Source organism: Protopterus annectens, chromosome 7.part0, assembly GCF_019279795.1.
Source record: "Protopterus annectens isolate FY-2018-M chromosome 7.part0, PAN1.0, whole genome shotgun sequence".
NCBI lineage: Eukaryota > Metazoa > Chordata > Ceratodontiformes > Protopteridae > Protopterus > Protopterus annectens.
This window is the reverse complement of record NC_056739.1, coordinates 1,101,732,312-1,101,750,429: the sequence shown is the minus strand read 5'-3', so window position 1 is coordinate 1,101,750,429 and position 18,118 is coordinate 1,101,732,312.

Below are 18,118 nucleotides of genomic sequence, written 5' to 3'. Positions count from 1 at the left end.
GAATTTAGTGTGGTGGGTGAGGGGTCAGGAATGGCTCTAAGGATAGTGAAGGTTGCAGATCCCTGCCCTATGTACACAGACCACAGTACTGTACACACAAACACAGAATGTGCAAGTAATGTCCACAAAAACAACCCCTACTACACACAACATGTCCAGCAGTCTGTTATCTGACTGGCTTGTTATCAGGTATGATGTCAATAAATAATGGTGTACAGAGCATATGCACCATATATATGTGGGCTTCATCTGCACAACATGTATGCAACTCTGCAGTCTAGAGTTCAGTGTATGTAACAGTGTTATATGCCCCCTGTAAGTCAGTGTATGGGGGGTATGCACCATAAGTATCCTAGGGTGTTACAACATGTGAGGAATACCAGTAGTAAGCTGCCTTAAGGTATATGGATGTACATTACCATACATTTCACCTTGTGAACATTGCTGGCCTACTGCTTACTGCCATCAGTGTGATTGTGATGATTTCAGTTATGCATTGTTATGTAACAGATAACCCCCACTGTGTCAGCCTAGACCTTTTCTCCCTATGGATTGTGTGCAGAGTGTATTTAGAGGCCGCTGGGCTATACATCTGCATTACATATTGTTGATTGCTTGTTATCCTGTGGCCCAGTCTGTCTTTCCAGTTGTACTACTTGAAGGCCTTGGCGTTGACACCAACAGATGTGATGTTTTCGGATTACTGTAATACATGATCTGTTTGAGAGCTGCATTAATCTGTTTGTACGTATTTCAAAGCATAATCAGCTATATGACGTGGCATATACAACTGTAATAATACACCAATAAACCTTTCTTATGTATACAAACCTGTGTGTTGTGTTACATCTTTTGACTTCTCTGTGGGTATATGTTTCAGGCAACAATTGTCTTTGGTATGGGTGACTCATACACTGTCCATCAGATGAGGTTGCAACTGTAGGGATACTGGCTGTTCAGTATGGTGTGCACCCTCTGATTATGTATCTTCCTAGACATACCTCTGTGTGTGTATGTGTAGTTACATATATATCTATACATATATATATATATATATATATATATATATATATATATATATATATATATATATATATATATATGGGTTCCATATACTAGATCGAATTTTCACTAATTCGAAATAGTGCATGGAATGCTCACTGCAGCGAAAGTGCACTTAATCGAAAGTGCACTTACGCGAAGTTCAGTACAATGAACGGATGTTGTACTTAACTTCTGTGCAGTACTCACGGACCTTTAATGTTAGGGCACGGGTCACAGTAAGTGGATAGCCCATAGGACTATCCTGTTACCATGACCCGTGCCTTAACCCTAAGGTCCGTGATGACTGCAGAACAGTGAAGGACATAGCAATGTCCTCCACTATGGTGCAATAGACACGAACCTTAGGGTTAGGGCATGGGTTAGGGTAAGGGGATAGCTAACTATCCCCTTACTCTAACCCGAGCCCTAGCCCTAAGGTCCATGACTATAGCACCATAGTGGAGGACATAGCTTGTTTTTTATGTCCACTGTGCTGCGGTGTTTTCAGTGAAGTGCACTTACACAAAAGTTCACTTTCGTTAAAGTGAACTTTCACAGAAGTGAGGCTTCCTATTACAAGTTCGAAGTAATGAACTTTTGTTCTTGTAATAGGAATCCATATACATATATATATATATATATATATATATATATATATATATACATATATAAGTATCTGCATACATGTGTCTGTGTATATGCATCTGTTTATTGCTTACACATTGTACATTCACTATTGTAGCCAGACTGTACTGCATGAGATATTATCAATACCAGATGACATAATACAGGTGGGATGGCTTACTGTTAACATCTTGTGGCCATGTAGTGTCAGGTCCTGGTTATGACATTTGCAACAGCTGGTACTGTATTGCTGGGCAGACCTCTTTTGCTGGGTGGTGAGGGGTATCAATACGTGTAAGACTTATGTTGCTTGAGCCCCCTCATCCCCATTAACGGCGCCTATGTTCATATATGTCTTTGTTATGTTCTCTGTTATATCTATAGTTATATATCTGTATATATATATATATATATATATATATATATATATATATATATATATATATATATATATATATATATATATATATATATATATATATATATATATTATATATATATATATATATATATATATATATATATATATATATATATATATATTTAATTTATTATATATATATATATATATATTTATTATATATATATATATATATATATATATATATATATATATATATATATATATATATATATATATATATATATATATATATATATATATATATATATATATATATATAATATTTATATATATATATATATATATGTAGACATATATGTATGGATGTATGCATGGAGAGAGAGAGGTGTATATCTATTTAGTTATTTATATATATATATATATATATATATATATATATATATATATATATATATATATATATCTATATATATATATATATATATATATATATATGGCAATAATTACACTACAATTGAGAATATCTTAAGTTGGATATCTTCTTCCTACCCACAAGAAACAATCATTTTAGGTGACTTTAACTGTGATTGGTCCTCTATTAATACAAATAATCCTTCATCTCACATTAATCTCCATGGCTTTACTCAGCTAATCAATAATCCCACAAGAATCAATAAACCCAATAACAAAAAGTATTTTAGATTGGATTCTTATTAACAAACAGCAACAAACATATACAATAGGAACTTTGCCTGATGATGTAAGTGATCATTCCTTAACTTACATCATAAGACAAAAGAGTGACATTAATTACATCCCTACCTACAGGGTTTCACGTAGCAAGAAACACTTCAACCCATCATTATTCAAAAATGAATTAAAAGCCTGTAAATGGAATCTTCTAAAAACCCTAACCCTGGAAGATGCCATCGCATATTTCAATACCAAATTCCTATCAATCCTTGACCAACATGCTCCAAAACGATCTATCAGAGTTAAATCTAAACCTGCCCCCTGGCTGTCCAAAGAGACAAAACAGAAAATACTACTTAGGAATAAATCTTGGGCTAAATGGAGAAGTACAAAAACGACTTCAGACCAACAAGCATTTAGACAGTTAAGAAATAGCACTAAAAAAGCTGTTTTTACAGATAAAAAGAACTATTACTGTAAACTACAGCAAACTCATCATAACAACCCCAAAAGGTTCTGGTCAACCCTAAATTCACTCCTACACCCAGGCCACTCTAGTACACCTCCACCTTCAGGGCCCAAAAAGAATACCTCACATCAAACTGCCAATGCCTTCAACTCCTTTTTCACAGACACTATTAATTCACTAGCAAGTCATCTCACAATAGACAAATCTAACCTTCCTACTGGTACACCTACTAATCTCCCTATATTCCAACTACAACCCATCTCTACTTCTTACATCCTAAAACTCATCCAAAAACTCAAACCTTGTACCCCATCTGCAGATCAGTTACCATCTGAATACCTTCAAAAAGCAGCTGAAGAAGTTGCCTATCCCATATCTCTCCTTATAAATAGAACCATCAGTGAAGGTACCATCCCTGCTATCTGGAAAATTTCCCACATAATTCCCTTACATAAAGGTGGTAGCTCAAATGACTATTCTAACTATAGGCCTATTGCACTCTTATCACCCTTAGCAAAAATTATGGAGAAATGTATTCATCATCAGCTAATGCACCACTTAACTCAATATAACTTACTAGCCAACTGCCAACATGGCTTTAGGTCATTTCATAGTACTACAACAGCTCTCCTATCTTTTACCGAGTGTATAAATAGAAACCGCAATAATAGTATTCTGTCATCAGCACTCTTTATAGACCTGTCAAAAGCCTTTGACATGGTAAACCATAATATGCTCATAAAAACCCTTGAATCCCTCTCTCTAGATACCAAAGCTATTCAATGGTTCACTTCCTACCTTAATAACAGGCAACAGGCAGTTCATTGGGATAATACTCTTTCATCCCTTCTACCAGTCTCTCCTGGAGTCCCACAGGGGTCCATCCTAGGACCTCTCCTCTTCTCTTTATTCATAAATGACTTACATGCAGCAATACCTCAAGCTACATGTATTCAATATGCAGACGACTCAACACTCATATGCTCTGCTAACACTTCCCCTGAACTACAAACCCTAACACAGAATGTATTTAGCACAGTTGAGGCATGGTTCTTGAAACGCTGCCTCCATTTGAATGCCAATAAAACCAAACTCCTGCTCTTTAGGCCTAATATTAAGTCTCCCCTCGTAGACTTCTCTATTACTTCCAACAATGGCACACATATAGCCCCTGACTCTACCACTAAGCTATTAGGTATTATAATTGACAATAACCTCACTTTTGATAATCACATTAATAACACTATTAAAACCGTAAATAGAAAACTCGACTCCTTATATAGAATTAAAACCTTTTTAACTCCACAGGCCAAAATCACACTTGCACACTCTCATCTTATTTCTACTCTTCTTTATGCTTCATCTATATACACAAACCTAAAGAAAAATAACCTCACTAAACTAGCAAATGCATACTATAGCATTGCTAGATTTGCCACCGGAAACCCATTTAGTACTCACCACTGTCAGAATCTACAATAACTAGACTGGCTTGAACTACAAAATACACTATTACTCTCCCAATGTACCTTTGTTCATAGGATATTTTACCAACCAAAAAATACTCCTATACTTTCTGACCTTATTTCTCCCTATTCTAACCTAAATTCTTTACGCTCCTCTAATAAACTTCTTGTGAAGTTAAGCAAGTCCAATAACATAGCAGGTGACTCACTTTTCTCCAACACCATAGGTAAATACTGGAATCTTCTACCGACCACTCTAACGTCCACCTCGTCACCCTTCCTCTTTAAACAAAAGCTCAAACAACATCTAAAAACACTCTGGCTATGCCCATGCATCAATCCTGACTAATCTTATGATTCTACTAATTACTCTTCTCTGAATCACCCTCTCTCACCTCTTTCTACTCACTCTCCTTGAGTAGACATTCTCTAAATCACCCTTGTTAATTAGCCTCTGTTATGAATTTATATAGAACTCTCTATGGTTTATACTTACTTAATTAATTAGACTCTTCATGAATGTTTTACTAATGTATAACTCCCCTATCTTGTACTGTAAAGAAAATTAGAGTAAATGTCTTTACTAATATATATTTTCAACTACTATAATCTAGATTAAACCTTATTTCTGTTGGTATTTTACTAACTACTTACTTTCTTGATGTAAATGACTTGTTTGTATTAACTTCAATGTGGAGCTTTTCTCCCCGGGCCTCTGCTGAAAATGGAAATGTATCCAGTTGGACTAGCCCGGTAAACAAATGTAAAATAAATAAATAAATAAATATATATATACATATATATATATATATATATATATATATATATATATATATATATATATATATATATATATATATATATATATATATATATATACATACACACACATGCACACATACAGCTAGATGTAAACGTGCATTTCCTGTACTGTTGAATGATTGTGCAGGGCTATGTATATCTGCTATGGCTTGGTGGTAAATCACCTTGGCTATGGTGTGCAAGCTCCTGGGTTTGAGCCTTGCAAAGGCTGTATATTTTGTTGCTGGGCAGAACAAGGGCCTTTGGATACAGAGTTATTAAGGCACTTTTGAGCAGTTGTAAGTGGGTTTGGGTGGGGATAAGCACTACCTACACAGGTTAAGCAATTTAGAAGCTAACTGAATGTTAAAAACTGTAAACGGTAGTTAGCAGTGATTAGCTCAGTGCAAACCCACGCAAACCTGCTAATAACTGCTTTAAAGTGCCTTAATCACTTGGTATTCAACGGCCCATGTTCTGCCCAGCAACAAAATAAACAGCCTTTGCATGGTTCAAGCCCAGGACCCTGCACTCCATTAACAAAGTGATTTACCACTAAGCCATGACAAACATGCATAAATCTGATGTTTTCAGAAATGCATCATCCAGCCCAGTCATGCAACAGTACAGAGAATGTATGCCATCATCTAGATGTATGTGTGTGTGTAAATATATTAATATCCAAACAGATACAACATATCTATATATGTCGATATATATATATATATATATATATATATATATATATATATATATATATATATATATATATATATATATATATATATATATATATATATATGAACATATATACATGCAAATGCCTATATCGACACACATATATATGTCTACATATACACAGCAAGGTACATATATGTACACAGATATATATCTATGTAGGTATATACGGACATAGTCATATATATATATATATATATATATATATATATATATATATATATAAGCAGATATATATATCTATATATCTATAGAGGTATATGTGGCCATACATCTGTAGATAGCAACTGTAGATTAACAAAAACAAATGTCCACATACATCATTAATGGGGTTGAAAAGCCCCAAATAATATACGTGTTGTACAAATAGTCATACCCCCCCCCACAGCCAAACACGTCTGCCCTGCAATACACTACCAAGTGTTGCAGATCCCATAACCAGGATCTGACATGACATGGGCACAAGATGTTAACAGTACTACAATCCACCTGTATGATGTTAGGCTGGTATTGGTAACATATCATGCAGTACAGTCTGGCTCCCATAGGAAATGTAAAATGTGGAAGCTATCAACATCCCCAGGATACATATACACAGACACATATATGCAGATACAGATACAAATGACAATCATTGCCTGCAATATATACCCACAGAGAGGTCATAGGACAAAACACCACACACAGGTTTGCAGAAATGGAAAACCTTTATTTATATACTATTACAGTTCTATATACTGATTGTCTTCACAGACATGGTGTGTGTGGGAGGTCACGTCTGCTTTCCACATGTGTGCCATTGGTTACTGACAGACATCCTTAGAGCATCATAGTAAAGTACCCCTGCTAGCATGTACTGCCCCTGTCGATTGCAGCAGAATTATTGGCCAATATGTGTGGACATTCTGACACACTCTGTACAGTCCAGAGGTATACACAGAACCCCTTAGTGCAAAACATGTGTACCATGCCTGACAATATGGATGTTAACAGCCATGTAGATGAGTATAACACATAACGACCGGTATACATATACCACTATAGGTTATGCATTCACACACCCCTGTCTGGCTTGACATGTAATAACCGCTGGTACAGGGGTGGTATGGCCACATACTACCCACTAGATATTGAGATACATCTGTAGAGCATCCCACTGCTCTGTCTGACATACATGACTGTTAAGGGAGGGGTGGCAGCAGTACATCTGGCAAGTATCTGCACCTGACATCTCACTGGGTAAGTACACTAAGCTGCTAGGCATGTAACAATGCACTGTCCAAGCTACAGGCAAACTGGTTCAACACTGGCCTACATCTCCTGTCTGGAATGCACATGTACCTGCATATATAGCAGGCTGTACAGGCATATCACAGCACAGGGTAAGATACACCTGAGTGAAAGTGCATAAACACAACCAATGAAAACACAGCCACATATGGCAAGCTAGCATAATATTACAGTATATGGACTATCTGTTTGACACCATCCTCATATGTGCCACTCACACACTAACCCTACATATACTGGGCCGCTACACAGTTTGGTCTGATGGCTGACTGTAGTATGGGGCATGTGTGTGTATGGCCCTACAAACACGTAAGCCAATATGGTAACATACAGTGGAGCAGCATGTAACATCAGATAGGACGGGACCTAGGATGATGACAACTACCACAGTCTGTATACAGGCCAAGGTACATATTAACAATACACACACTGTTGACATTCACCATAAGTACACAGATCTCAGTACTGCACAAACAACCACAGTATGTCCAGGTTATGTCATCAGATATAACCCCTACTGTACTTAACATGTGTAGCAGTCTATCTCACTGGCTTGTTATCAGATATGATGACACTAATTATGGTGTACAGCACGTATGCACCTCTTAATGCATGACATATGCACAAAGGTTGACTGAGTTGTGGCTGGAAGCACATACACAGGGCCAATATTGACACATTGCTGTAATAACATCATACATTTACTGTTGTAACAGGGTTTGTTGCAACATATGTCCTTTGAGGGATATGAAGTCAGTAACTGTCATGGCTTTCACCATCTATAGACTGCAATCCTCACATTACCTTCTGCAGTTCACAGATACATGTTCTGTGGGTGACACATGACTCCAAAGGCACCACACACTGCCATTCAGCAGATGATCCAACAGATGGGGAGTCCTCATAAACATACAACTGACATGGCAGGTATTAATACATGTAGGACAGCCATATTTGCACACACCCTGTTAAACCAACATTACTCCGAATGCAGTATAGCAGCACATACAGTCTGTAGTCAGGTCAGGCACATGCTCCTCCTGTGTGTTGGCCTGTTTCCACAGTGTATGTTGTCAGAGGTAAATCCCCATTCCATCTGATATGCTGTTTGCCAAACAACAGAATGAGTTCCTGCTCACAGTGAATGAAAATGACCAACACAAACATGATGTTCATAGATATTGGAGTGTGTTTCCATGAAATTGGCTATGGGAATGTTACCACAACTGTTTCACATGCAATCATCTAGGGGAGGGCTGCAGTTAGTGCAGAGGCCATCAGCTGATTATGACCATTACCTAAAATACACATGCTGCTGCCTAAAAAAAGCAGGTATAGGTCTTCACATCCACCAGTGAGGGAGTGAGAGAGGCAGAGAGAGGCATCAACAAGTCAGGGAGTAGTGGGAGAATAAAACCTAAGAATGTTTGTATCACACACCTACTAAGACAGGGTATCAAACCCCTGATGACTATGTAGTGCTATCACAGTCCTATGCAGTTGTTGGATGCACCACATAGGTTACCTGTTGTGGAGTTCGCAGAACATATATGTGATGGTGAGTGATATCTGCAACAGGGTTATGGTAGCCATACAGTAGCTGATGTACATGTTCCTGTCCACATGAACAGGTGTCAGTGGCAACACAGCCACACTCTCACAGGGGACGTGCACACATTGACACACTTGGCAGGGCCAGGGATACAGCTCATCACAAGTGAGATTGCCACAACACATTACTGTGCAGGTATCACATGCACCACATGGGTCATACAGAGGTTATATGGGCAAAGGGTATGGGGAGGTGTCTGACATCAGACAGCATGCTTCAGTATGCCACTGGGTGTTGTAGTGAGTGTGGATGTGATCATACGCATCATACAACACACACATGAACACACAGGGTGCCAGTACTGACATGCATGGGTGGATTTCTGCATGGGTATGTGGTGGTCGAGTATGCCAGATGGCTACACAAGGCTAGGTGATGGGTATACCTTGGCATCAGGCCACATGACAATGGTCTGCATTGTGGCTCAGGCTTGTGGTTTCTGCATTTGCCCACACAGGTGGGTATTGTATCCACCATCCAGTCACCTGGGTGGCTATTGCATGTGGCCAATGCTGTGCATCGCTTGCCATGTATGTGTTCCCTAGTCCATGACATGGATGGTGTCTGGGATGTGCACACCTCCCACATGCATGTACAGTGACATGTGGAACTGTACCTGGGGTGTCGGGCCCATGTTGTGTACACAAATTATCATCAGATGTGCCAGTCTTGGCCACTTGTGGCAGGAACTGGTAATGGATAGCAGGTTAACCTTGCACCTACATTCATAGCATGCTAATGCCATTCCCTGGCATCAGTGGCATCTGTCCTTACAGGGCATGTTTTCAGGCATGGTATGTCCTTTGTAGGTCACATGTGATGGCACTACAGGTGCTGCAGGTGTCAAGTGGGGAACATGGGGAAAGTGCACTGTCTGCATGTATGTGCCTATTGGACAGATGGACAGGGTGCCATGCCCTCTGTAGGCCACTGTAATCACTCCATAGTTACTATCAGTTGCCAATATGCAGTGCACTACATACATATTGACTGTTGCCTCGGTATGTGTGTGTATATGTGACAGGGGTTGAGAGTGTGCTCTGGGTAATACTGGGGTTGCTAACTGTGATTGCCTGGCTGTGGTGTCACATGTATGGGTATGGATTTGCACCCCAGCCTCTCAGCTATTTTACATCTGTTATCCCTGTACAGTGGACATTGTGATACAGAGCCACCATAAAAGACATTTCCAAAACCCACCCCACATTGGCTCCAGATGTCACACACTCCTCCACACAGGATACAAGTTGCAAACACACACAAATACCTGCCATGTCTGGGAGTTGAACCCCTACCAGATTAGTTTATTATACTATAGCACTACGCAGTTACAGTACGGGCCACAGAGATTACTGCAGTATGCCTTCCCCAAAGGTGTATTTCACATTGGATGACATCAGCAGGCCTGCCAAAGTAGGCCATTGGAAATGTACTGAGTGTGACTAGCCTAAAATGCATTGCTCCCCACACAGACATTGAAACTCACACAAAACATCCACAAATGACATGTGCGGGTACAGAACCCCTACCAGAGGTCTATATCACACTACAGCATGGAGCTGTTATATGACTCACCACAGGGATTACTGGTGAACTCCTTCCCCAAAGGTATATTTCACATTGGATGACATCAGCAGGGCTGCCAAAGTAGGCCATTGGAAATGTATTGAGTGTGACTAGCCTAAAATGCATTGCTCCCTACACAGACATTGAAACACACACAAAACATCCACAACTGACATGCATGGGCATAGAATCCCTAACAGAAGTCTATATCACACTACAGCAGTACTCAGCTATGGCATGCACTATGGAGATTACTGGGTTACATCTTTCCCAGAGGTGCTCTAGGTGGATGACATCAGCAGCCTTGCCAAAGTAGAGCATACAAATTGCATGGAGTGTGACTACCCTGAAAAGCATTGCTCTTTACACAGACAGGGTCAGAAAGACACACTTGCCATGTCTGGGAGTAGAACAGAGACCTACTTAATTTACCACACTACAGCAGTACACAGTTACAAGGCGTGCTACAGAGATTATTGGGCTACAGCTTCCCAGAGGTGTATTTCTAGGTGGATGACATTAGCAGCCTTGCCAAAGATGCGCATTTGAATTGTAGGAAGTGTGACTATCCTAAAAAGCATTGCTCTCTACACAGACACACATCTACCATGTCTGGGGTTAGAACAGCTATCTAACTAATTTATTACACCACAGCAGGTCACAGTTACAGGATGCGCTATGCAGATTACTGGGCTACAACTACCGAGAGGTGCATTTCTAGGTGCATGACATCAGCAGCCTTGCCAAAGATGAGCATTTGAATTGTAGGGAGTGTGACTACCCTAAAAAGCATTGCTCTCTACACAGACACACACACAGTTGTCATGTCTGGGAATTGTACTCCTACCTAATTATTTTATCACACTACAGCAGTACACAGTTAAGGGACATGCCACGGAGATTACTGGGATAGAGCTATTCCAGGGATGTAATTCTAGGTGGATGACATCAGCAGCCTTACCAAAGTAGAGCATTTCAATTGTAGGGAGTGTTACCACTCTAAAAAGCATTGCTTTCTCCACAGACAGAGTCAGACAGACACACACACATACACAAACATACACACAGTTGCCAAGGCTGGGTTTAGAACTCCTACCTAACTATTTTATCACACTACAACAGTACACAGTTATGGGACACATCATGTAGATTACTGAGGTGCAACCTTTCCAGGGATGTATTTCTAGGTGGATGACAGCAGCCTCACCAAAGTAGAGCATTTCAATTGTAGGGAGTGGGACACACATGCATACACAGTTGCCGAGGCTGGGGTTAGAACTCCTACCTAACTAGTTTATCACACTACAGCAGTACACAGTTATGGGATGCACCACAGAGATTACTGTGACACAAGTCTCCCAAAGGTGTATTTCACAGTAGATTTCCTCAGCAGGCTTGTCATAGTGGGACTATGGGGAGGGCATTGTGTGTGCATGGGCCATAACCCATTCATCTAGGGGTTGACATGCCACATGTGGGCACAACCTGGGTCATATTCCACAGGTACGTGTATACAGCTGCTAAATGACTACTTCCTTGAACAGTCATGTTGCACAGTTGGCACGTGCACCACATACTCTGTAATGGTGACAGACACCAGTGGCCAGTATCTGCAGTGTGTGACATCAGACCTTCATGTGGTTGTGGCCCTTTGGCTGTGTGCTGGGTGGGAGAGCCCTGGATGGCTCCTTGTCACAGTCACCCTCTTCCACATTTCTATGTATGTCTACCTTTGGCTTATTATAGTGTGTTGTCCTTACATATATGTAAACCACCGACGACCAGCAAAAAACTATAGTGAACATGCAGTAATGAAGAAATAATGATTATTTATTTATAATTCCTTCAAATCCAGACCGGTTTTGGCTATTCAGCCTTTATCAATGAATACAATAAACTTTATTGTATTCATTGATAAAGGCTGAATAGCCGAAACCGGTCTGGATTTGAAGGAATTATAAATAAATAATCATTATTTCTTCATTACTGCGTGTTCACTATCGTTTTTTGCTAGTCGTTGGTGGTTTACATTGTTGGCTTGACCCTGCATGCCATCCTTGCGGAGCGTATGGTTGTGTCCTTACATATATGCCGGTATTCCTATCTACTGTGTGTGTGCAAAGCATGTGTGGTGCATACTGAGGAGTGTCTGCACTAACATCTGTGGCTGCCAGATCTGTCTGGTCCACTGGTGTTTGCAGACATAGCCTTCATGTGTTTAAGTGTGTGAGCATGCCCAGTATGACCTTTCGGTATGTTGTTGACTGACATTGCCTTCATTACTCTAAGTCTGTGGGCATGCCTAGTATGGCCGTCTGTATTGAATGTGTGGATCAAGTCCGGGTAGTTTGTACTGAAGTGCTGACCTTTGTGTTGTACACCTGCAGGTAGCATGCTGTCTCTGCTAGTATCCGTCGATCATTTGGCATGGACTGTTACTACATTTCTGCATAGGATGGGGGGGCACACCTGACTATTTCTGCATTTCTACACAGGATTGTGGGGGGCACACCTGACTGTTACTATATTTCTACGTAGGATGGAGGGGCACACCTGACTATTTCTACATTCTACACAGGATTGGGGGGCACACCTGACTGTTACTATATTTCTACATAAGATGGGGGGCACACCTGACTATTTCTACATTCTACACAGGATAGGGGGGCACACCTGACTGTTACTATATTTCTACATAGGATGGGGGGGGCACACCTGACTATTTCTACATTCCTACACAGGATTGAGGGGCACACCTGACTGTTACTCTATTTCTATGTAGGATGGGGGGGCACACCTGACTATTTCTACATTTCTACACAGGAATGTGCGGGGGCACACCTGACTGTTACTATATTTCTATGTGGGATGGGGGGCACACCTGACTATTTCTACATTTCTATACAGGATTGTGGGGGGCACACCTGACTGTAACTATATTTTTATGTAGGATGGGGGGCACACCTGACTATTTCTACATTTTTACACAGGATTGGGGGCACACCTAACTGTTACTATATTTCTACGTAGGATGGGGGCACACCTGACTATTTCTACATTCCTACACAGGATTGGGGGCACACCTGACTGTTATTATATTTCTACGTGGAATGGGGGCACACCTAACTATTTCTACATTCCTACACAGGATTGAGGGGGCACACCTGACTGTTACTATATTTCTATGTGGGATGGGGGGGCACACCTGACTATTTCTACATTTTTACACAGGATTGGGGGGCACACCTAACTGTTACTATATTTCTACGTAGGATGGGGGGCACACCTGACTATTTCTACATTCCCACACAGGATTGGAGGGCACACCTGACTGTTACTATATTTCTATGTGGAATGGGGGGCACACCTAACTATTTCTACATTTTTACACAGGATTGTGTGGGGGCACACCTGACTGTTACTATATTTCTATGTAGGATGGGGGGCACACCTGACTATTTCTACATTCCTACACAGGATTGAGGGGGCACACTTGACTGTTACTATATTTCTATGTGGAATGGGGGGACACCTGACTATTTCTACATTTTTACACAGGATTCTGGGGGGCCCACCTGACTGTTACTATATTTCTACATAGGATGGGGGGGCACACCTGACAATTTCTACATTTCTACACAGGATTGGGGGGAACGCACCTGACTGTTACTATATTTCTATGTAGGATGGGGGCACACCTGACTATTTCTACATTTCTACACAGGATTGGGGGGGCACACCCAACTGTTGCTATATTTCTACTTGGGATGGGGAGGCACACCGACTATTTCTTCATTTCTACACAGGACTGGGGGGCACACCCGACTGTTACTATATTTCTACGTGGGATGGGGAGGCATACCTGACTATTTCTACATTTCTACACAGGATTGTGGGAAGGCACACCTGACTGTGACTACATTTCAGTGTCCGATGTGGGGGCCCACCTGACACTTGTACACATTTGCTAGGACTGTACTGGTATGTTGGGTACTCCATTTCAGTCTATAGTCTTACCTATTGTGCTGGATGGAGGCATACCAGTGTACTACAGATCTTAGCTTTTAATTACCTACATATTAGTTTCTGACTTCCTCCCCTTCAGAACTGACATCCCACTGCCTGACCTGCTGTAGTATGTCTGTGTAGGCCTGGGGGGCTTACCCATAGGCCTCATTCAGAGGCCATAGCACAGCCTTTGTTTGTGTTTGTCTACACCTGTCCTGCTGGCTGTGACTGTTGTTGGGTATGTGACCCCCACTGACTGGCATGTGTGAGTCACTTACTTTGTGGGTGCCCCAGTATTGAGGGTGGTGCTGCAGGACTGCCTATGTCGGATGCACATAGTACACTCCCTACACATGGTTAGGCACAGGTAGTATAATGTTTGGCATCCTTTTTACTGTATGTGGGAGTTGGAGAAAGGTGTTATTCCCTGGGTCCCTCCTGTGTCAGTGTATGTGATATGCGTTGCCTCTTTGCCAAAGCCAGGGCATACTGGGTATGCATCCTTCTGCCTACTGGGGCAGGCTCAGGTTGTTCCTCCTCTGAGTCAGTTTGTGCCTGTGCAGACCTTGGCAATGGTGAGGGGCTGTGTGGCCCTTCCCTGTACTGTTCCTGCTGCAGCTGTTTCCACATTATCATATTGTATAGCATGGCACATACAAGGACAATTTGGGTACATGTAGCTGATGAGTACTTCAAGGCTCCACCAGATGTGTCCAGGCACCAGAACCATGACTTGGGCATTCCAAACACATGGTCTACTATAATTCTGGTCTGTGCCTGTGCCTCATTATGGAGTTCTTGTTCGGGTGTGTGTGCATTTCTGATGGGTGTCATCAGCCACGGCTCTAGTGTGTATCCAGCATCCCCCACTAGGTGACCGTGAGGGATTTCCCCATTTGGCAAATCTCTGGTACAGCTGCGTCAAATGCCAGATGTGGGAATCGTGATAGCTTCCAGGGCAGCCAGCACACACATTCATTATTATGCCCTGGGCATCGCACACAACCTGGCAGTTGATGGAGGGGAAGCCCTTGCAGTTAATGTAGACCCTACCCCGCTCACCGGGTGGTGCTTTAATGCATATGTGCATACCGTCTATTGCACCCACTTCCTCTGGGTATTCGGGTTCCTATCACATAATCGAACTTCCAGAAGGTCAAACACCAGAAGTTCGAACTTGGAAGTTTGAAAGTTGAAAATGTTGAAGCCACGGAAGTCCGAATTTTTTCCCAGAGAAAGAATTCAGTTGGACGTTTCTGCAGCTTTGACATTTTCTCCACTGTGGTGCAAAAGGTATGGAACGGGTTAAGGTAAGTGTGCGATTGTGATGGATGTTGGGGTTAGGATGCGGGTAAGGTAAGTGTGCGATAGTGACAGACTTTAGGATTAGAGTGCGGGTAAGGTAAGTGTGTGATAGTGACAGACTTTAGGGTTAGGATGCGGGTAAGGTAAGTGTACGATAGTGACAGACTTTAGGGTTAGGGTGCGGGTAAGGTAAGTGTGCAATAGTGATAGACTTTAGGATTAGGGTTTGGGTTAAGGTTAGTGCATAGATAGTTGTGTATGTAAGGTTTAGTGTAGGCTTATAAGGTTTTTCATGTGCTTGTGTTGTGTGTGTGTTTTTCGGAACAGCAAATTTTTTCCCTGGGAAAAAAATTTGCTGTTCTGATGTTTCGATGTTATCACATTTCGATCTTCCAAGTTTGAACTTATGGTGTTTGAAATTTTGGAAGTTCGATTAAGTGATATAGACCTGGGTATTCTGCTATTTGGTGGAACAGTTGCATATTGCTGGCCAACGCCTCACGGGTGTTGGGGAAATATACGTTCTCACCGGCATGTGCTGACATGGCATCCAGAAACTGATGGAGTACCCTGGATGCTAATGCCTGTGAAATCCCCATCATATCCCCAGTTGGCCTTTGGAAGGAACCTATAGCTAGTATTCTTAGGCCTACACATACCTTGGTATCCAACTGTATGGTTTACCCTCTGTTACTTCTGTGTGTCAGGCGTGGCCGGCACAGCTCAACAATTTGTCATAAGATGTACCTCTCCACCCTATAGCACTCCACTATCTCCAGCTCATGTAGCCCCTAATAGGTTACTCTGGTCTGTACACTCTTCTCCATCTCCTCACTGTGAGTTGGTCAACAGCATTCACATCCTCACCACCCTCAGCCTCTTCCACAAGTTGTATGATAGCTATTGCAGCCCCTATCATTTTGCTGTTGTGAGTGTTAAAAGTTCCTCGCTTGTTTACATCGGTGGTGTAGAGTGTGGGAAAAACCAGAGGGGAAGGTGTTTGCTTAGTTTATAGTAGTGTTCTGGGCTGGGCTGGTCTGCTGCCTGTGTAATTGGCTGATTCTGATACATTTCACCTGCCAGCTAAGCTAGTTCTCCTTGATTACCTTCCTACTGCTGTTTTCCCTTCCCATTGCCTTCCTGATTAAGCCCGGGGGCATGCCGCGCAAACAGAGTGCTCAAATGTAAACACTTCTACTATTTCCTGGTTTAACTTCTTTTTTCTTCCTGTAAAACCCAGTGAGCGGTGCGCACACCCGCTTAGACTTTGTAAAGAGTGCAAAGCAGGTTTAGACACACCCCCTAGCTTAGCTGTGCTAAGCTAGGAGCAAACCCGAGCCACAGGGCTCCAATCCACTTACAGTATGCCTGGCACACACCCCCATGATGTCACTTAACTCCTAGGCTTGCACCAAGCTATTTCTACTCTTGCACTCTTGGGACCTGACTCACATGCTGGAGAAAACTGGGATTCACTATCCTTCCCCTCATTTGCATAGGATTGCCTGGTAATGCATAGTTACATGTCTTACACTGAGCCTCCCCCCTTAGCAACCACTACTTACTGGACAGGTTGTCTTCTGCCTGCCATTGACTTGCATGGCAAAATACTGATTTTAGTTAGACTGCTTATTTTAGGTTTATTTTATTATTTTCCCCGATCCCATTTGCATGCCGCTGCCCTATGCTTAAATAGCAGAGATCAGCTAAAAAAAAAATAAAAGTTGATTTTTGTATTTATTTTTTTGTTTGCAATGCGAATGGCCTTATACTTGGCCATTTGCATGCTTACTGCATTATATGCAGCCTTTATTTGGAGCTGTCACAGCTCCATTTTGGATTTTGCAGAAATGTACTCGATTACTAATCGAGTACATTTCTGCAGATAGCACTAGTCTTGCACGCACTATTGCAAGCTTCCTGGATTGCAAAATCACCTCATTTGCATGGATTTCACCTGAAAATGGGGTGATTTGCATACCAGGGCTTATTCTGTGCAAGATTGGTGCAGGAGCGCTCATGCACGCCCTTGCAGGCTGTTCCTGGATCGCACGGCAGACATATTGCCTGCTTGAGCTCCTGCACCGATCTTGCACTCCATGAAAGCTTTTGAGAATCTGGGGGGGTAGTATGAAATA